Source organism: Tursiops truncatus, chromosome 3, assembly GCF_011762595.2.
Source record: "Tursiops truncatus isolate mTurTru1 chromosome 3, mTurTru1.mat.Y, whole genome shotgun sequence".
NCBI classification, from domain to species: Eukaryota; Metazoa; Chordata; class Mammalia; order Artiodactyla; family Delphinidae; genus Tursiops; species Tursiops truncatus.
In genome coordinates this window covers 58597933-58620695 of record NC_047036.1, presented here as the reverse complement: position 1 = coordinate 58620695, position 22763 = coordinate 58597933, and the positions used below count along the sequence as shown (strand labels likewise).

The 22763-nt window shown below is 39.1% G+C and overlaps 1 protein-coding gene across 5 annotated transcripts in view; it reads left to right on the top strand.

The window, feature by feature from the left end:
- Nucleotides 1–5076: 5076 nt before the first annotated feature.
- The window catches only part of FAM169A (family with sequence similarity 169 member A), a 65313-nt gene continuing 47626 nt past the window's right edge, over nt 5077–22763 (top strand). For 2 of the 5 annotated variants that reach the window (XM_019929830.3, XM_019929825.3), the window contains exon 1: nt 5077–5209. The gene's annotated coding sequence lies outside the window, so the exon portion shown is untranslated. Of the gene's footprint in view, nt 5210–5277; nt 5489–5540; nt 5731–22763 lie in introns of those variants that run through there. The other 3 variants (XM_019929828.3, XM_019929829.3, XM_019929826.3) reach the window with 3 other exon arrangements.

Sequence of the window (22763 nt, the reverse complement as noted above, 5' to 3'; positions counted from 1 at the left end):
AAAAGTTTCCTTAAGTATTAAGGGGAACATTCACACTTTCATCACTTCTGATACGTATTGCCAGGTGGCTTTCTATGAAGTATAGACTACTTATTCTCATCTTAGGATCCCTCTTGATGCCTTGATTCTTCTACTTATTTTTAATTAAAAATGAAAAACATAATTATACTTTTCTGTACATTCCTTATACACTTGGCATGGCGATTACTTTGGCCAGTAACTTGTTTCTAGACTACTACAGCCACTTCTTATCCTTCCTCACAGTGATATTCCAGACTTACTGAGGTCATGTGTGAAATGTTTAGAATCAAATGCACTAAATGATCAAGTATAAGATATTCTTTTCATGGTCAGGGAGTAGTGTGTTTTCTTCATCAAATACTAGGTAGGTAAGTCACAGAGAGCACTGATTTCTGCAAAATGCAGTTCCTTAAGACAGCAGCAAAATCATAGAAGAGCATCTATAAAGTATAGTATACATATTATAGAAGTGTGTTCTTTTTTTTCTAGCCATAGCAAGGAGACAGTGTTTAACTTTGAATTTTAGTGAGGATTGCATTTGTTGGCAAGTGACCAAGAAGACTGGGGGTAGGCAGTCTGGAATTGGTGTGGTAGTTCCATCACGTCATGATTGTCCCATGTTACTATATCTTGACTCTGGCATAGTTAATACATGGGTTTCATTCTCATGGTCAGCTCATGGTTACAAGATGGCTGCTCTGATCCTAGAGGTAAGGCCTTCTTCCAGGCAGGAAGGAGAAAAAAGCACAAATGGCAAAAGGCAAAGGGATAGCTCAGCGTGTCTTTTATCAGGAAAAAAAAAAAAAAAAAAAGCTTTCTTGGAAAGCCATACCAAATAATCTTCTGCTTACATTTCATTGACCAAAATGATCATAAGCTGCAAGAGGAGTCTGGGAAGGAAAATAGTTTTGGTTGGACACATTGCCACCCTGAACAAAATTGGGTCTGGCAGAGAGAAGGGGAAAATGGATATTAACTAGGCATCTTGCTATATATGGATATAAATATGTAATTTTTCTTTAGTAATATGAAAAATACCACAGCTTCTTTCTCTTAAACTGAGCCTAAACTTACCAAGTACTCTGTGCTTAAATTTGTATCTCATATTAGATCAAACCAAACCAGAAGAAGAAATGTAACTGGTCTTCTCAAACCTGTTATTTCTCTTGTTCTTCAGGTTCTTTTTTCTTCTTTTTCTCAGTGCATAGTACCATTCAGGAATTTGAAATCCTCAGATAGTAGTAGTGTTTGACAAAGAAAACCCCAACAAAATACTGCTTTTAATAATTAAAGCACACCATTGTAAAGCAATTATACCCCAATAAAAGTGTTAAAAAATAATTAAAGCATTCCTGTGACATACTTTATATACCTGAGGAAAAAATAAAGCATTCTTCTAGGGTGAGTAGGAAAGATTACCTTCCCGCTTCCCATTTTCCATGGCTGACCCTATTAGCTAACTAGTTAACTAACTGGCTAATATTTTAGATCTAGAAGTCCCTGGGCTACCTCAGTCATGAAAACCTTTTCATTGTAATTTTATGAATTTAAAACATGTGTATTGTATACATTGGACCCTAATTCTACCCATCTAAGTCTAATGGAGGGTCAAAGATGGTGATGAATCTTTTCTCAGGAAATGTGTTTCTTCCATTCTCTAAATACATGTGTAAATAAAACTTATAACTGCTCTCTGGAACCTGAAAAAAAAAAAAACTTGGAAAGCAATTAACCTTAAAAGTTTTTTTTTTGTTGTTGTTGTTTTGGTTTTTTTTGCTTTTCAAAAACTAACAGATTATATAATTTTGCTTAATATATATGTGAGGAAGTCTTACAAGTTTTCTAACCAAGGGTTTAATTCCCTCTTCATGTCCAGGAAAATACTACTGGATCTAAGAAATCATTTAAACATGAAGGCATTGGTATTTGGTATGTTTTAGGGCTTCAAAAGTGAAATTCAATCATATGGCATAAGATTTTGTGTCCATGAAAGGCGGTATAGAACACTGGTTAAGGGAGTGTGCTCTTGAGCCAAATTGCCAGGATTATTAGCTGTGTGACCCTGAGCAAATTACTTAGTTTCTCTGTGTGCCTCAATTTCCTTGTAGGTAAACCAGGGATAACATTGGTATATACCTCGAAGGATGGTTACTAGAATTAAATGAGTTAATTTCCACAAAGAAGTGAGTAGAGTGCCTTGCAATTTGTTAACAATCAAAAACATTAGCCATTATTTTAGCCATTAGGAATTTCTCTTTTCCAGTACAGTTTAAGGGCTCTTTTCTGGGTCATTTGTATCAGCAGTCTCCAAAGTCCAGTGTTGTAACAAGTCTCTCTTAACATGGTTTCATTCTACTTTTGACATATACTAACAATGCAGTAAGAACTCAACATGTTTCTTTCTGCTTATAACTTAACAAAATAATAATTAAAGCAAGCATATGCAACAACAAAGATCAAAGCAATAATCCTTTTACTTGCTGCAAAACTTTTTAGACAAAAGAGTCAAAGCATATTTCAAATTATTTGGTAGTGACTTACAGCATGTATTAATCTGATAAAGACTTTTTTTTTTAATTCTTTGCGCACTAAGAGCACATGGATTTTCAGAATATGGGTAAACACAGAAGCAAGATTTCATGTATCTCAGCCAAAGAGGAACGTAAATGGTGATTTTTTTTTTCTTAAAACACTCAAAGCCTTATCACGTTGCAGGTAAAGAGAACGAAGCCAGAGCTTCCTCACAGGACATTCCTCATAGGTAGGAGACAGCACTTCTTTAGCAGGTCTCTGCAGGAAAGACCCTTGCTGCAGGAAGAGAGCTGGGTTTAGCTGCTTGAATGAGAGGCCACTGGACCCTCTCTTTTATAGGGCTAGGTGAGTGTGGCTTTGATTCCTAACTGAGTGGCCAGACATTTGAAAGACAGGCTTCCCAGGCACAAGTAGCCACTGACTACAATAATAGCTAAAAGCCAATCACATTCATGCATTTCAAATGTAAAAAGTTGCATTGGCTAGCTTTACTCTATGGCCCAAGGCTTCAACACCTGTAGTGTGGTAGCCAAAAGAACATCTTCCCAAGTGGCAATTGTTTGGAATTGCCCTGGGGACTCCCACTTACATACAGCCCTAGAAATATAAATTCCACAGTTATATAACTTCATTCATTCAAGATTTGCTGTGGATAAAACACATGCACCCCAATGTTCATTGAAGCACTATTTACAATAGCAAGGACGTGGAAGCAACCTAAATGTCCATCAACAGATGAATGGATAAAGAAGATGTGGTACATATATACAAAGGAATATTATTCAGCCATAAAAAGGAACGAAATTGGGTCATTTGTAGAGACGTGGATGAATCTAGAGACTGTCATACAAAGTGAAGTAAGTCAGAAAGAGAAAAACAAATATCGCATATCAACGCATATACGTGGAACCTAGAAAAATGGTACAGATGAACCAGTTTGCAGGGCAGAAATTGAGACACAGATATAGAGAACAAACGTATGGACACCAAGCAGGGAAAGCCACAGCGGGTGGGGATGGTGGTGTGATGAATTGGGAGATTGGGATTGACATGTATACACTGATGTCTATAAAATGGATGACTAATAAGAACCTGCTGTATAAAAAAATTAAATTAAATTAAAAAATTAAAAAAAAACCCAGCTATTCAAAATTCCTGCTCAATTAAATCTAGTTCATTGTTAAGGTCCACAAAAATGGTAACTACTTTATGTATAACATTTAAGATTTCTGCTAATTAAATATTACAAATAAAAAAACATTACAGATGTGAGGTTGATTCTTACGAGCAACTGAAGGTAGAAAATTCTATCTGATGAAAAAATTCTGAGCCAAATATCTCTGCATCAACAAGTATTCTTTGAAGTATTTATTGATCTCATTGATCGTTAGTAACTTCATGAAAGGTCGGTACTATGATTGCTAAATATTTCTGAGGAATTAAAGAAGCAATTTCAAAGGTACTGGATGAGCTAAAAACAGTGCCACGCCTCTTGAATGATGAGTTTATTTTCCAGAGTTTATGGATAATAGGAAGTCTTAAAATTACTCAAATACAATACTATTCCTCAGTTCACTTATTAAACATATTTAAACCGTGGCATGCATTACTTTAAAGAAATCTACCATGCTTTAAATACTTGAGAGTTTATCTTTCTCTCCTGGGAGTGTAATTAGCAAAAGGGCCCTGGGCGCTAAAGCAAGGGAAATGAATAGGAAGAGGAAGCGAAGGAGGGTGGAGCGCGGTCCTCCTGGGTTAGGGATAGTTTTGCGTGTGCTAGTTTCTGAAAGAGAAAAGCTCAACGCAGGAATCTGGTGGTTCCTTGTAATCTCAAGATGGAAGTCTGGGCACTTGGGCTTGTCCAAATTGTGAAGGGGCCTCTCGACTTCCTTTCGCCTTCCATCCTCCAGTGTGGCAGTGGGTTTCGGAGGGAGGTGGCCGGAGAGGGCCTGTGGACTTCTTCCGCACCCTCCGCATCCCTGTCCGAGGCCGGCAGGCCTCGCCCACCCTGGATAAATTCCCGGAGGTCCCGCCCCTCGCTAGAGGAGAACTCCTTGGGGCGTGCAAACGGGATCCTGCGAATGTTGACATTAAAGGAATACGCAAATTCAGCGTCGTGGTCCCCGCAGCTTACCCGCACCTATTTTTATACCTAAGCCAAGGTCACTCTTTAATACCCGGCCATTGCCTGAGCTGGGGCGTCGCGCTCTGACTAGCGACGGCGGCGGGAGCGGGGAGAGGGGGCGCGGGTGGCGGGGCGGCGGCCGCGTGGCGCCCTCCGGCCGGCCAAGCCCGCACCTGCCCGGCGCCCGCCTAACCGGCGAGCCCGGCGGGAGGCAGGGCGGCGTCCCGAGCGTTGAGGAGGGGCCGCGCGGCGCAGGCGGGGGGATTCGCGGTGGGCGCGGGCGCCGCGCGGCTGCAAAGGCTGGAGACGCTGCGGCGCGAGTGCGTCACGCTGGCGGAGGGCACGGTGGGCTGCGGCCGACCCGCCGACCAGGAGCCGGGCGTCCCGGGCGAGGGGCAGGCGGCTGTACCGGCCCCCGCAGCCGCGAGCGGCGCGGCCCGGGCCCGGCTGGGGGTCGCCAGCGAGCCGCCGCCGGCTTCATTCATTCCCGCGGCTCCGCCTCCTTTCCCGGGCTCCGGCGGCGCGTCGGAGGTGAGTGCGCGGCCCGTCCCGGGCGGGGGCCGCGGGCCCAGGCCGAGGCTGCCCGGTCCGGCCTCGCGCCCCGCCGGCCACGGCCCCGCACCCCCGTGCGCGGGCGGTGACTTGGACCAAGAGCTGCGGGCTGCCCCGAGGACTCGGGCGCGACGCAGGCCCACGTCGGCCGCCCGGGCCCGGGGCGCGCGTCCAGCTGCGGGTAACTGGCCTGCTCCCCCGAGGGGCGTGTGGCACGCCCCAGGTGCGCCGGCCTCCGCGCCAGCGCCACCATTTTGTGTGAGGGAATGCCTCCTTCTTCCTCCGCCCGCCGCGGCCCGTTCCCCAGCTGCTGCTTGCTGTGCCCCCTCTACTCCCCTCCCCTCCCCTCCCACCTCTCCCACCTGGAGCCTGTCCGCCCGGTCGGTCGCCTCGGCGTGGGGGAAGCGGACTTGGTGGCTGGTGGGGCGGAAGCGTTTGGACTCGGGTTCAGCCACGGATGCTCTGACCGCTGCTCTTACCTTTAACCGCTTTTGGAATAGGTATTGTATAGATTCCGTTCTAGAATGTAGGTCATTACAATTTTGTTCTAATTCTTAGTTGTCCATTATGCAATTTTTCGAGGCCTGTGCCCTCGGAAATCAGTGGGTGAAGCTTTGGTTTGTTTATGGCTCAGGGATCTGGGTTACATTTACTCCCATTATCGCCCTTTGGGAGAGGGGGTCAAGTATCTCACTGGCTTTTCAGCTTCTGGAAAGTGGTATGAGTGTCTTGCCTGGAGTAGATTCTAAAATAACCACTACCCCTTCGTCTTTTGGGATATCGTTTCAAAACCTCAATGAAAACGCTCTCGTGTGAGGATTTTGAGGGGGGTAGGGACAGGTTGCTAAAAGACTACCCAAAGGAAAAGTTGTGATTTAGAACTGTTACACCTTCCGTCATTTTCACGGTTCCAGAGAATTTGGTAATTCTTGTTTTAACTTGTCTCCTCGCAAATATACGTACGTACCTAGTAGATTATACTCCGGTCATCTGTATTTTATCACTGCATCACAGACAGGGATTAAAGTCTGGAATGGTGGCAGTTGCATAATACACACATTTGGGCCCTGGAGGGAATTCACTAAAATGGATCTGGGTTTGATGTGCCTTGTATCGTCTGCTTGCATTTATGTGTGTATGTACAAAAGATGTGTAGGTTATTTTTGCAAACCGTATTTTGCTTTTCTCCTTCAAGAGGAACGATTTTTAGTGACTAACATGGACAAGATTAAGTTTTTGGTATGTGGATGAGACTAAGTTTTTGGTTTTTAAAAACCTTTGCTTGTTTGTTGTTGTTTGTTTTTTCTGGTGGGGGGAGCCCAGGGAATGTGGTGGTGAGAGGAGCCTGCGAAAAGTCCGTTTGTGATAAGACTTCCAGTACAAATAAAGGTAAACTATCAGAGCCTTTCACGGAAAGCTTGTAGCTGTCACAGTGAACTCCTCTCTTTGAATTTATGATGAGGATTGGCTTAGGGAACTTAGCTTATATGAGTAGCACCATTGGTCTGCTGCTTGAGTGATTATAACCTAAGATGCTTTACCTGTGGATTTTAGGTTCTAACAAGTTCCAAATGAGACTGACCTTTGAAAGAGTATTCGAATCATTACAACTGGTATCATTTCTCTAATAAAGATACAATATATGTCAAACAAAAGGCTTAACTCTGATTTGGAGAAAACAAAATATTTTATAGTTAGATGCTTTTGAGAGTCATCCTCTTTATTAAATTACTCTGAACTTTTTTTCTGATTAGTTGAAGACTCTTTCACTTAGTATCTCTGCAAACACATGATTCCATATCATGTACCATCCCTAGCAGAAGTGTCATGCCACTCCTTAATGACATGTTCTGTGGGAAGAATTATGGAGGTGAAAGGGACCTTGGACATCAAGAGGTGAGCTGAGAGATGTCTTGTTTCAGAGAACTTAAGGAAGTAAAGATTGCCTGCTAAGGACTGGACCTGTGCTAGGTCCCAAGGGATTGAGATTGTTCCTGCCGGCAAGTTCAGCACATAGTCAAACACAATCCCTATATCTTTACACTGATTCTCTTAATACACGTGTCAGTACTGAATTGGTACTAATGAATTTAATTAACCTGAGTTTGGAAGTGATCTTGGTGTGCTTTTTTATCTTTAATGTGGCTTGAGATTTTGAGCATTATTATACCAATGGTTGAGAAATTGAAAAGAGAAAGAAAAACCTAACATTTTTCTACTTATCTCCTACCTAACCCTTTTTAAGCCTTCTGTGTGTGTTAGGTCCAGTCATGTGCCTAAGATTTACTTTTTAGAGTTAATTAGAATACAAAAGGATTGAGTATTCGGGCAGGTTTGCAAAAAATATCATGGATTCTTTAGAAAGGATCGTTGGTTGAGTAGGAAGTTAAACAAAACTTTAATGTTTATTCCCATTTCTAAGATTTTATGATTCTAAATTGAAAAAAAGAATTGCACGATTATTGTGTTTACAGTGATTTTCTTTTCACACACCTTTAGGCTTCTGATCCTTTGTATGTTTAACGCTGAAATTAAAGTACTAAATTTGGCATGCTTCATCGGTAGTAGGGGTATTTCACAATTCTTTAGTACAACAACAACAAAATTACTCGAGGTTGTATTTATTAAGGAAGAGGTGTGATGATTTAAAGATAATCTGGGAACAGCTGATAATTGTTAGACTCATTGAATTTTAGAGCTGGTATATGAAACCTTAAGGTTTATCTGCTCTGTAGGAGGAATCTACTCATCTAGTCCAACCTATTTTTTGGGCCAGAAAGTTTGTGACTTAGCACATACTTTAAAAAAAAAAGCATGATTTTAGTTACCAGCTGCTCCAATGAGATGTTAGGTCTAGGTTACACCAAAGGGAGCTTTCATGTATTCAGCAAACACTGAGTGTCTTATGTTATGGACCACAAAACCAAATAGACCCCACCCTCATGGTGTTTATAGTTTAGTGAAGTATTGTGGATTAAAATGTTAAAAATTCCTTAAAATCTAAATGCAGAAAAGATTTTTGCAAATATGTATAGGGAACAAATAAACTTAGTAAATCGTATTCTTTAAGAAAGTGCCAGGGCTTCCCTGGTGGCGCAGTGGTTGAGAGTCCGCCTGCCGATGCAGGGGACACAGGTTCATGCCCCGGTCCGGGAAGATTTCACATGCCGCGGAGCAGCTGGGCCCGTGAGCCATGGCCGCTGAGACTGCGCGTCCGGAGCCTGTGCTCCGCAGCGGGAGAGGCCACAGCAGTGAGAGGCCCGCGTACCGCAAAAAGAAAGAAAGAAAGAAAAAAAAGTGCCAGACTGCATGTTGGGGGACCCCTGCATTTATGGATTATGCAGAGGAGAGGGTTCAGTTGCTGAAAGAAACTGAGGGAAAGAAGCTAAAAAATAGAATTGAGAGAGAGTGTTGTCCAGGGAAGGAGGGAAACTTTTAAGTGGCAGAAAATAGTCAGTTGGGTCTGGTCTGTCATAAGGACAAGAGGGGTGAGAATGAAAATAATCCCTTGAATTTGGGAATTGAGAGGTTATTGGAGGCCTTAAGAAAAGTAATATAAGTATAGCGATAAGGGGAGAAGCCAATTTTAAGAATGAATAGCCGTGGAGAAAAAGTCAATGAGCTTGACTGTTTGTTGTACAATGATTGATAAAGTAATAAACTGTACTGATAAGGAACTTTTTAGTCTGAAGTATTTTTACTTTTTGGCCACATGGCAAGGCATGTGGAATCTTAGTTCCCCCACCAGGGATCAATCCTGAGCCCCCTGCAGTGGAAGCACGGAGTCTTAACCACTGGACCACCAGGGAAGTCCCTCTAAAGTCTTATACGTATTAACAATGCTTTCAGGTTTAGATCAGCCAGCCCCTGATATATCAGATGAAGTTATTCTGATTCTTAAGTTAACAGTAGTTATTATTCAGAGGCAGTATAATTCCACAATTTAAACCAAATAGACATACGTTTGAACCCTGGCTTTATAAAAGAGTAGTTATAACAGAGCTTATCTCAAAATGTTGGCAGAGGTAAATGTTACAATGTTCCTAAAGGTGAGCTACAACTAATGTTATCATCTGTGAGATTAGGATCGTTTTTTGTTTTTGTTTTTTTTGGTATCTAGTTCAGTGTTTCTAATCTTTTTCTCCCTTTTATTTTCTTCTCCCCACATCGCGCCACGTACAGCACTTTTTTGAGGTACATTTCAAAGCACTGATTTACTTTTTCTTTTTTAAAATTGTGATTTCTCTACCACTTGTCAGAGCTTTTGCTTTACCTGAGATAAAGTATAACCAAAATGAGTTGAGTTGGTAGAATTCTAGTTAAAACCAAGAAAATCTTTGGTTTTCACTATTTTGTGTATTATGTAGGGGAAATACGTGTTTTTTGAAAAATTGAAAGTAATTCATGTAGTCCCCTTTATAGCTTTTGTGGATCCCAGACTAAGAATCTGTTTTCTATCAATTAATCATATGAGTGGAAAATAGAGCTATACTTAGCAAACAGCAACCACATGTTAGAAGTCTTGATATTTAGCTTTGTAAGTTAATGCATATCTGAAAGTCCTTGAAATTAATTTCAAGGCTGAGGAGATTTCTTGCTAAATTTTTCTAAACCGTGAAAAAGAAATGGAAGTGATTCTGAGTAAATTTTGTTTGGAGAATACTAACTTTTTGTATCTGAGTAGCTTCTCAGAATGGCGACAACAACAACAAAAAGCATAGTTCTATTTTATAAAATGATTCATATGATTTTACAGTTTCATACACAACCACTCAACTGAAGTCTAGAAGCTCTTGGCTCTCCTTTCTAGAACTGGCGCACGGATGTTCTTTATTTACAACAGGGCAGAGAGATGTTACTCCAACCAGAGTTGGAATGTATCAGCTGTCACTAACAGGACTCTGATCAGCTAATTGGTTGGTCTGTGTTTTCATGCGGCGTGATACATTTGTGGGTAGAATTTATTGTTGGGAAGGCCCATTTCTTTTACTCTTTAGAGATATGTTGAAAAAGTCTTAAGTTTTCATCTGCGTATTGACTCTTCAAATTTTTCAAGTATCTAAAGCCTGAAGAGAGGATACTGCAAGATTTTTTAAAAATCTAACACTTAAAGAGTGACTGAACAATATGCTTGATATATTCTATGATAATTGTATGATTAGATACATTATGGGTTATACTGACCTTTTGTCTTGACCTGGGAACCTGGTTAAATCCAGGTTCTGGAGAGAGATTGCCTAGGTTTAGAGACTGACTCTGCCGCTTACTAACTGTGTGAACTTGGGCCACTTACTTAACCTTTTTACACCTGAGGCTCGTTGGAAGAATGTATGAATACCTGCCTCATAGGGTCATTTTGAGGAATAAGTGATATAATATGTGTAGAGTATTGAACATAATGCCTTGTGCAAGGTAAGCAAGCGATGAATGATCTTCCATCATCAGAAAACATTTTGAATTATAAAAAGTGGTTATAAATGAATTTGCTGATACCACCCCTTTGTAAATTATTTCCTATCTTCGTTCTCTAAGTAATTGAACATAGACACCTAAGTTACTAGTTAGAAAGGACATCAGACATCATTTGATTCATCCCTACTTTTTATATGTTTGGAAAAATGGATTATGCTTCTCTGGAGTTCTGAGCCTGGTAGAATAGACGAAGAAAAGTAAATCACACTCTCATGTGATAAGTATGTTAAAAGAAGTATGCACAAGGAACTTAGGAGAAACTCATGAGTTTCTCAACTTGTCTGCCTTCATTTCTACCTATTAATCCATCCTACACACAGCTGCTAGATAAACTGTCTTCAAGCATAGCCTTGGATGTCTCTTTTCTGCTCAGGATCTTTAAATTGCCTCCTTCTGTGTGCCAAATAAAGTCCAAACTCTTTAGTCTGGTATTCTTGGCCTGTTACGTTCTATCAATTTATTTTCCTAGTGTACCTACCACTACTACTTTTTATATACCTTAACTCTGTTGGTGAATCCAACTACTTGCCATTCTCAGCACGCTTTCTGGCTTCCATTTAGCATTCCCATCTTCTTAGAGGGTCTTCCTTTCTTCTTTTTTTAAATTAATTTTTATTGGAGTATAGTTGCTTTACTAGAGGGTCTTCACTTCTATCTTTGCCTGTTGAGAGACTATCTATTGCTCTTCCTTTAGCAGCAGAACTTCACGTGTTTCATCTTTGGCAGCTCTTGCTCCTAGCACCAGTGTGTGGTTTATTTATACAAACCTTTGTTCAGTCATTCATTTATGTAGTAAATATGTGTTGAAGCCAGAGAGGAAGGCTACTACTATCTCTTTTTTTCCCTGGGACTGCTGCCAGTGAAAGGTAAGGAAACGATTTCACTTGACCTGGGTAAGCATACACACCTGAGTTTGCACGAGGATTGCAAGAGCAGGTGTATGGGGCCATGAGTCTTACGTGCAGAGTTGGAGAAGCCTGGAACGTAGAGCGGAGTGGTTAGCCTGTGGGTTGGAGGCTGCTGGTTTTCCAAGTTGGGGTGATACTCTGCAGATAGCAGCAGCCCTTGGTTACATTTATTTGTTGTGCAGTGAAAATACTAGGAGATGGGGTGGGGTGGTTTTGGTGGTGCTGATTGTGACTCAGCAGAATATTTCATAAATCATATGCCAAAATTAAGCACCAAGTTTTGTTTTGTTTTTGCTTTTTGTTCTGAGTATTTCCTTTAAAATGAAAATATCCAGGGCTTCCCTGGTGGCACAGTGGTTGAGAGTCCGCCTGCCGATGCTGGGGACACAGGTTTGTGCCCCAGTCCTGGAGGATCCCACATGCTGTGGAGCGGCTGGGCCCGTGAGCCATGGCCGCTGAGCCTGCGCGTCCGGAGCCTGTGCTCCGCAACGTGAGAGGCAGCAACAGTGAGAGGCCCGCGTACCGCAAAAAAAAAAAAAAAAAAAGAAAATATCCATCTTCGTGGTTCTAAATGAGACAAACCTGTGATATTTTATGTTAAAGATATCTACAACAATATGCATGTTGTTTGGACTCCTGTTTTTAAAAATTGCCTGTGTCCTTGAGGTTTTCTACCAAACCCCTGTTAACTTTAAGCACTATTAAATCAGACCTGTTCCATGGTAAAGAAACAAGGTTAAAGAAAAAAATAGATTGTCTAATGTTGAAATGAAGGACAAAACTTTATGGTGTATTCATTTCAGTAGTTCTTATTTTGCCCTTCCTGATGTTTGTAGACCACCGCTCCTGTGAGATAAACAGTGTTCGGTAAGCTGGGTCATGAAGGGCTATAGTAGCTGACATGTTCTAGAGGCACGTGTATTCTGTAGTACTATATGTAGTCAGTCAAGTGGAAGCTTCAGTTATAAGCATATTTTTAAAAAATTTTGTATAACTTAAAAAAATTTTTTTAACATCTTTATTGGAGTATAATTGCTTTACAATGGTGTGTTAGTTTCTGCGTTATAACAAAGTGAATCAGCTATACATATATCCCCATATCTCCTCCCTCTTGCATCTCCCTCCCACCCTCCCTATCCCACCCCTCTGGGTGGTCACAAAGCACCGAGCTGATCTCCCTATGCTATGCGGCTGCTTCCCACTAGCTATCGATATTTTACATTTGGTAGTGTATATATGTCCACGCCACTCTCTCACTTTGTCCCAACTTACCCTTCTCCCTCCCCGTGTCCTCAAGTCCATTCTCTACGTCTGCGTCTTTATTCCTGTCCTGCCCCTAGGTTCTTCAGAACCTTTTTTTTTTTTAGATTCCATATTATGTGTTAGCATACAGTATTTATTTTTCTCTTTCTGACTTCATTCTGTATGACAGTCTCTAGGTCCATCCACCTCACTACAAATGACTCAATTTTGTTTCTTCTTATGGCTGAGTAATATTCCATTGTATATATGTGCCCCATCTTTTTATCCATTCATAAGTCGATGGACACTTAGGTTGCTTCCATGTCCTGGTTATTGTAGAGCCGCAGTGAACATTGTGGTACATGACCCTTTTTGAATTATGATTTTCTCAGGGTATATGCCCAGTAGTGGAAATATCACCTATTAATTTATTGTTAGGCTTTTGCATATGTATCTGAGGAGTGTAAGTAGCTCTCTATATCTTGCTGCAAGTGTATATGTAGTTAGAAAAGGATTTAGCATCCATTCCTGGGTGTGGTCATTTAGTATTTGTGTTCTGACTCATTTTGCTTAGGAGTCTCATTTCAGCCCTATGAGCCCTGTTTTGCCTCCCCAAGGTAGAACCCCCATATCAAATTCTGTCTCCCTTGGAGGTAGGATGCAGGCATGTAACCTAAATTTTGTCAATCGGATGCATCCAAGAGAGACTGCACTACAAAAACGATTGAGGAAGAGGCTCTATATGGAATCTCCTTTCTTCCCCGCATGTCTCTTCCCTTGGGTCCCTCCTTCCTCCTTCATCAAGAATAACTACTGTTAACAATAACAATATAATGTATGCCCTTCCACATCATCTTCTGTATAAACATGCAAGTATATACCAATATTTTTCATAAATTAGTTTTAAAAGTACATGCAATAGGCTTTTTAAAAAGAAATTAAGAGTTGAGCATTTTTGGTGTTTGTCCTGTTTTATGAATTGGCCATGCCACTTGCTTGTTTATTTGCATCTTAGTTTAAAAACCATTGTATTTGTATTAAGCAACCTAACTCTTGTGGGTCATATTGGTTATATAACGTTTGCCTCTGAATTTTTTGTTTTTAGATGTAAAAATTTTACTATGTATTCAAAGTTAGTTTTACCCTTGCAATTTATTCCTTCCTCAGAGTTTCTTTTTCTCTATCTGTTCAAGTAATATGCCTGTGGTCACACAGCTAGTAATCCTGGCAGTTTGGCTCAAGAACACACTCCCTTAGCTAGTATTCTACATATTCCACCTTTCACGTGTACAAAATTCTATGACATATGACTGGATTTTGCTTTTGTAAGCCCTGAAACATACCAGGTACCCAGTACCTTCATCTTTAAATGTTTTCTTAGATCTAGGACCATTTTTCTGGATATGGAGAGGAATTAAACCTTTATAAAGAAAACTGTTAAGATTTCTCTTGATATGTATAAGCAATCTTATACCATCTTAGGGTCCTAAGGCGCTGTGCTTTCAGACATAGCGTGGTAACTAAAAGGATAGGCCTCACAGCTAGACTGCCTGGGTTCAGATTCTAGCTTTGCCACTTACTATAGTGTGCCTTGAATAAGTTACTCTGCTGCTATGTGTTTTAATTTCCTCATCTGACAAATGAGATAAATTATCCACTTCATGGGTTTGGTATAAAAACTCTATCAGGGATACATGTGAAATGTTTCAAATAGAACCAGGTGTGTAGTCCACTGTTGGCTCAGTGATGATTATTTCAAAAGATGATTTTGTTTTCTACTTGAAATAAAAAGAGGTAACAGGTATGAACCGCATTTAACTTCCTGCCCCATTACCCATAAACTTATAGGTAGTCTTTACCTATATGTAATCAAATCTTTTTCCTCTCTCAGAAGATAGAAAAGGATTTCTGAGTAGTGTTGAGCCCACTTGAGAGTTGATAGTTGTAGCAGTCTGTTCAGTGGTTTCATTTTTGTCATACTTAAAAACTCAGCTCTAAGAGCAAAGAAGGATTAACCTAGGAACTAGGGCCTTGTGTGGGTAGGAGGGATAGAAGGATAAAAGGTGAGTAGGAGAGAGTTCAGTTGAGCTGATGTAGTACATGGGTTAGGTTCGTTAGGGAAGGTTATGATGTTAGAAAGAGACAAGGGAAGAATCAAGAGGAGAATCATAATAAGGTCCAGAAACAGGCCTTTTGTGTAAAAGGTTGAGAGCTTTGCGGATTATGTTGCTGGGACACCTAAGCTATTTTTGGTGTTGGGGGAACAATGAGGAGAGAGAGGTAGGATCATGCCTTGGATTGGTTGAGCTAATTGTTTTTTCTCTAAGAACTCTTTCAGCTCTAAAATTTCCGTAATTTTTTGGATCTTCTCCTCCTCCTAAAGCCCCCAGATAATAGCAATAATCTATAAGAATCTTGAAATTATTTAGGAACTAAAGTTAAAAAATATATTTCCCTGTTTTAAGAGTATAGTTGATATCCAGTAATTAACCTTAAATAGGGGAAAAAAATCACAATAATAGGAGTACGGTTTTTAACTCTTATATTTTCTTTCTTGTTAAGAGCATTCATTCTTGCAAATAGATAATTTTTCAGGAGAAAAGGATGAAATTATTAAAAGATGGGTGTAAAATAGGTGGTGGGCATCTTAGAGTTCTTACGTAAGAGGTGTGAGCATTAATTTTTTTTTACAGGTTATCTAGGATTAATGAGCATGCCATTTGCTTAATTTATAAATTAATTTGGACACTTTTTACACTTCATTGTCCATTCTGCGTAAACTTTTTGACGAGTTAGTTCGCTTAAGGCGACATTAAGCTTTCTCATTCATGTAGAATCTAGTTAGGCCTTTTGGTTCATCTCATGGGCAGAGCATAAAGTACTTGACAGAATTTGATCTGACAGCTTTACAGTTACGTAACATAGAACAGAAGCTTAAAAACAACAAAAAAGAGAGAGAAGTGACTGATTTTTTTCACAGCAACTTATATTTCTCTCCAGAACCTTATTACCCTTCTCTTGCCTCCCTGAACTAGCAGAACCAGCTTAAGGCTAGTAGTTTACACAGTCTTAAGTAACCGCTATTTTTTTAAATAAACTGTTAAAAACATTTAGAGGTGAAAGGTCCTTAGGATTATCCTGTCCAGTTGCATCACATTACCAATGAGAATACAGAAGCCTAAAGGCGGTGAGTAACTCGCCTAGGATCACAGAGCTGGTTAGCACAGCTGACCTGGGAATCAAGGTCACAGGATTCCAATGCGAGTACTTTTTCTGGTGTAATATGTGAATAGAATATTTAATAAAAGGTAATTATTGTGATATTTTGCAAAAGGAAATTTCTTATAACCATGACAAAGACTATGATATTTGATTTTGCATATTGAGTACAAATAATTATATTGGAATATATGTTTGATTGTCTGGATTCGTATTCTTCTAGCTCCATTAGTGGTATGACGTTGATCAAATCTTAATCTCTAAAGCTCCATTTCTTTATAGAATGGGGCTGATAGAAGTGCCTCATTACGTATTACATGCCACAGTCCCTTTAAAGTCTGGTGTGTGGTCATTTCTCAGTAAATGTTACCTGCTATTACCGATTTATAATAACTGCTAGTTCTTTCATCTTCTTTAAATATTAATTGGTGATTGTTTAGCCAATACAATTTAGCCTGAGAATGACCAGTAATAAACGTAACAGATTTAAGGACAGATTTGATAACACAGAAGTATTTTAGAAGAGGTGTGTGTCTGGGCTTTTGGAATTGGGGAAACATTTTCTAATTTTTTTCATATTAAAAACTGATGCTGTAGTTGTTCTTTGTTTTTTTTTTTTGCGGTACGCGGGCCTCTCACTGTTGTGGCCTCTCCCGTTGCGGAGCACAGCCTCCGGACGCGCAGGCTCAGCAGCTATGGCTCACGGGCCCAGCCGCTCTGCGGCATGTGGGATCTTCCTGGATCGGGGCACGAACCCGTGTCCCCTGCATCGGCAGGTGGACTCTCAACCACTGCGCCACCAGGGAAGCCCTGTAGTTGTTTTAAAACTATATTCAGAAATCACAACTTTAAAAAATAATAAATTTATTTATTTTATTTACTTATTTTTGGCTGCATTGGGTCTTTGCTGCTGCACACAGGCTCTCTCTAGTTGTGGTAAGCAGGGGCTACTCTTCATTGCGGTGTGCGGGCTTCTCATTGTGCTGACTTCTCTTGTTGCGAAGCACGGGCTCTAGGTGCGCGGGCTCAGTAGTTGTGGCTCGCAGGCTCTAGAGCGCAGGCTCAGTAGTAGTGGCGCACAGGCTTTGTTGCTCCGCGGCATGTGGGATCTTCCTGGACCGGGGCTTGAACCTGTGTCCCCTGCATTGGCAGGTGAATTCTTAACCACTGCGCCACCAGGGAAACCCCAGAAATCACAACTTTTAAGTTTGTTGGGAGATGCCCTGGAGGTGAGATGAGAGAGAAAAGAGTGAAATAATTCCTTCTATAGTGAAGAAGAAATACATTCATTTTAAACTAGCTTTGCTGCCACAAAAATGATGGATTTAAGGATTTGTTTAGTTATGTTTCCAAATCTCAAAACAAAGATTAAAAAAAGGCCTTTAGATCAACAATATTAAAATCAAGTCAGATGTATCTGGAAATTGCCAGATTTCTAGTGCTCCAAGTCTAAAGTTTTTCACTATAAAACGTGCTCTTAAAGGGCCTTGAATGTGATGCAGTACCCAGTATTTAACTCTGTAGGATGGGCTGGATCTCAGGTTTGCCACCCGCTCTCCATGTGACTTTGGGGAAATGATTAACCTCTCCAAGGTGGTTTACTTTTCTATAAAATAAGAATATTAGTCGGGTCCACCACATATCTTTGCTACAAGGCTTGAATGAGAGTGAATGGCATTCTTTTAGCACAGTTCTGACACATTCTGGCACTTAATAAAAGTTAGTTGTTAAAAATCACAACCTCTAATTAAGTGAAGTTTCTTCCCTCCAGTAACGCTCTTTATGTAAATTTCAGAGTATTTAAATGATTGGATTTCAGGAAAATAGGATTGTTTCATTTTGTGTTTGTATATATAATTTTTTAAATTAATTATTTATTTTTGTATGTGTTGGGTCTTCATTTCTGTGCGAGGGTTTTCTTCAGTTGCGGTGAGCGGGGGCCACTCCTCATCGCAGTGCGCGGGCCTCTCACTGTGGCGGCCTCTCCCGTTGTGGAGCACAGGCTCCAGACGCACAGGCTCAGCAGTTGTGGCTCACGGGCTTAGTTGCTCCGCGGCATGTGGGATCCTCCCAGACCAGGGCTCGAACCCGCGTCCCCTGTATTGGCAGGCAGACTCCCAACCACTGCGCCACTAGGGAAGCCCTATATAATCTTTAATAATAAAAATTAGCCCAGAAGAGATTATTTTTCTTTTTAAAAACCTCAATCTAAAAAGGTTTAAGAATGAAGGATAATGACTTTCTCTTTTTACACTTGAGTTTAGTCATGTTATACTTGCCTTTGATCTGTAGTAGTGTCTTCTTTTTTAATTTTTATTATTTATTTATTTTTATTTTTGGCAGCGATGGGTCTTTGTTGTTGCGTGCGGGCTTTCTCTTGTGGCGAGTGGGGGCTACTCTTCCTTGTGATGTGTGGGCTTCTCACTGCTGTGGATTCTCTTGTTGCGGAGCATGGGCTCTAGGTGCGCGGGCTTCAGTAGTTGTGGCACGTGGGCTCAGCAGTTGTGGCTCGCAGGCTCTAGAGCACAGGCTCAGTAGTTGTGGCGCATGGGCTTAGTTGCTCTGCGGCATGTGGGATCTTCCTGGACCGGGACTCAAACTCATGTCCCCTGCATTGGCAGGCAGATTCTTAACCACTGTGCCACCAGGGAAGTCCCTAAGAAAGTTAATTTAGTAATAGATTAAAAAAACCAATCCCCGATAAACTTGCTATTCTGCCAGTCTCTTCCTTGTGGGTCCATTTTGTCTAGAATACTGTATTATTTTTATGGGATTGTAATTAACTATGCTTTTGTAGACCAAGTTTTTGGCAGCAATCTTCAAATATTAATTTACATTTTATCCTTTAAATCATGATTACTCTTAGCAAGTGAAAATTTTAAATGTTTCATTCATACCTTGTTTTGGTAGCTAATATTCTAGAGTCTTTTGAGTTGGTTTAAGAGGAATACTTTTTTGGGGGGGTGGGCCACGGCATGCAAGATCTTAGTCCCCTGCCCCCCCCCACCAGGGATTGAACCTGCGCCTCCTGCAGTGGTAGCCCACTGGACCGCCAGGGAAGTCCCAGGAATGCTTTTATATTAATACTTTTTGAGCTTCTATAGTATATTAAATGTTTTTGAATGTTTTACTTGGATACAAAGCTGGGAGCTTGTCTACAAAAGAGCAAAAACAGTTACTAACATTCTTTTAACTAGCATCCTCATTATGCTTCTCTCACCCACTATTGACCATTTGTTTCATGTTTTTAGTTTTGTCTAAATCTTAATCTTCACTACAATTGTTAGATCTGACTATAGAACATAATGTTGTATTTCCTTAGTTTGCTTTTGCATATTGACTTTGATAGAGTTATAAAGATTTGCCACACTAACAAATAAGCGTCCTTCAATGCAGAGCTACTGTGTTATTTTATGATCCTTTTCTAAGTATAACATCTTTTTAGATAAGCTCCTGATGGTTCTCTCTTGAAATTCAGTCTTTTTTCCTCCTTTTTGTAAGTTGGCTGGAAGTTCTGTGGTATTGCTTTCATAAATGGTTCACAAATTTTTCTTGCTTTCTCCTTTTATTTAGACATTTACATTTACTAACAGATGGGCTGAATTTATGTGTTCTATTTCTAGGTTTTGATTTTTAAAAATTAAAAAATCAATGTAATTAAAAAATACATATTTGTATGTATATAAATTTATATATACAAATCAGGGCCCCAATCATATGTATATCAAGTTTTAAAGTTCTTAGCACCAAGATTTCAGATTGCGGTAAAAAAGTAACTTCCTCTCATTATCATATCTTCGAAATTCATGAAAATATGTTTAACTATGTATAACTGTTACAATATATGTTTGTCCTGTCTTTTTTGTGTTTATCTCATATTTCCATTAGATTTTCAGTTTCTTGTCTACTAATACTTTTGTTGTGTTAAAATAGATTTGATGAAGGTCACCTTCGAGAAAAGTAACTTTTATTTTTTCAATTTATTTTCTCCTGCCTTTCCATTTATACATTTTTTTAAAAATTAAAATTGAGGTTTTTGACAGATATAGCTGTTCGGCTCTGCAATTTTTATTGTGGGTAAATACAAAGCAGGTAACTTTTAAGACAAGATAATCTTTACCAGCTTTATTTGTACCTCCTTTAAGAACTAGTAGATCAGTAGTTGACATAGCTCATAAGTTGTTTTTTTTTTTAACTTTTTCTCATGGAAATTTTCAAGAATACACAAATCAGGATGCTCTCCACAAGGCATTTGATCAGTATGTCTCTTAAGTTTCTTTTAATTTACATTAGTTTCCACTTTTTTCTTTAAACTCTATTCTGTATATATATTGAAGAAACTGAGTTATTCTACATTTGGCCAGCCGCATACTTTAAACATCGTTTCACGTTTGTCTAATAGGTAGATTTGGATCCAATTTTCTTGTTGCATTACATCAAACTACATACAATAACTGCTTGTCTTACTTTTAGTAAGATTGATAAGTCGGGGTATGCAGGCCTATCACAGAGGAGTGCATTTTAAAAAAACATAAATCAACAACGCATTATTAAATATTTTATACCTTGGGAAAAAAACAGAAGTGAGTGCATATATTTACCGAAATATTCCTGCAGCAATGCTCATGGCAGCCCAAATGCCCATCAGCGGTAGATTGGTAAATAAACTGTATATGTGTGTTGTGGAATACTACATAGCAATAAAAGGGAACAAATTAAATGATAGATGCAGCACTGCTTGTGTTTCTCACAGAAATAATGTTGAGTGAAAAGAGTTGATGCAATAGAGAGCATATTATATGATTTCAGATATAAGAAGTTAAAAATGGGCAAAATTAATTTCTCATTTAAACATATTGTAAGGCCAGTGAAACAATGCTGCCTATTAAAAAGTGCTTCTTTCTCCCATTGATTGAAATAGCTCTGTAATCATATACGCAATTTCTATAGGCATTAGGGTATATTTATCTTGCTCCATTGGTCTGTCTGTTTATATGCCTGTATCGCATAGAAGTTTTATATATGCTTGTATCATAGAAGTTTTATAACGTGCTTTAATATCTTAGAGGGTTTGAACTTTTCTCCAATCATTGCTCTGCCTTTTTAGGATTTTTCTAGCTATTCTTATTTATTCTTTCAAATTCACTTTATAATCAACTTGTCTTGCTTCAGGAAACAATAATCCTGGAGATGTTTTCATTAGGATTGCATTAAATTAAGAGATTATTTTAGAGGAAACTGCTACCTTAATGATGCAGAATCTTCCTTTCCAAGAATGTGGTTTGTCTTCCCTGTTGTTCACTTTGCTTCCTTCAGGCATGCTGTTTTATAGTTTTTCTTATATGTTTTATATTGTTTATTGTTAAATTTAAGTCTATTTTTATCTTTGCCACTGTTAATGGGGTTGTCTTTTCTATTTTTACTTCATTTTTTTCTATTTATTATTTCTCCTTACTGATTATTATTATATATATGAGGGCTTGATTTCTGTATGTAATTTTATGTCCTACCATTTTACTACATTTTCTTATTGTTTGGAATAATTTTTCCATTGATTCTTTTGGGTTTTTCAATTAAATTTATTATTTGCGAATTGAGGTTGAGATAGTCTCCCCTCACCCCAAGCCATGCACATCCCCAATTGTTATACTTCTAATTGCTTTCTCTTGTCTAATTGCATTAGCAAGTACCTATCTAATGTTATTTATTAGTTAAGTCCTTATTTTTCTTGACTTTAGTGAAAAAGTCTTTAGAGTTTTTCCCATTAAGGTGCTGGCTTTTTTTTTTTTTTAACAGCTGTATACATGAGAGATACAGTTTACATACTGTAACATTTACCGATTACAGCTGTACAATTCCGTGGTTTTTTTTAGTAAATTTATAGGGTTGTGCAGCCATCACTACAATGTAGTTGTAAACATTTCTATCATTCTGAAAAGTTCCCTTGTGTCCTTTTACAATGACTTTTGTGTTGGGAGGTATATGAGGATATATTTGTATGTATGTGTGTTTATATCCTATACCTTATAAATATTTATTTTTATAATTTAAGGAATTATTCATTTTTAAAAATTGACGTATAGTGGATTTACAATATTAGTTTCAGGTGTACAACATAGTGATTCAATGTTTTTATAGATTATACGCCATTTAAAGTTATAAAATAATGGTTATATTTCCCTGTGCTGAACAATATATCCTTGTAAGCTTATTTTATACATAGTAGTTTGTACTTCTTAATCCCCTACCCTTGTCTTGCCCCTCTCTGTTTCTCTCTCCCCACTGGTAATGAACAGTTTGTTCTCTATATCTGTGAGTTTGTTTTGTTATGTTCATTTATTTGTTTTATTTTTTAGATTCCACATAAAAGTAATAACATACAGTGTTTGTCTGACTTCTTTCACTAAGCATAATACTTTCTAGGTCTATCCATGTTGTTCTTTTTCTTTTATTCTTTAAAAGAAAAAATTTCATTCTTTTTTAATGGCTGAGTAGTATTTCATTGTGTATATATTAACACATCTTCTTTATCCATTCATCTGTTGATGGACACTTAGTTTACTTCTGTATCTTAGCTATTGTAAATAGTGCTGCTATGAACAGTGGGGTGCATGAATCTTTTTGAATTACTGTTTTTGTTTTCTTTGGATATATGCCCGGAGTGGGATTGCTGGATCATATGTTACTCCTAT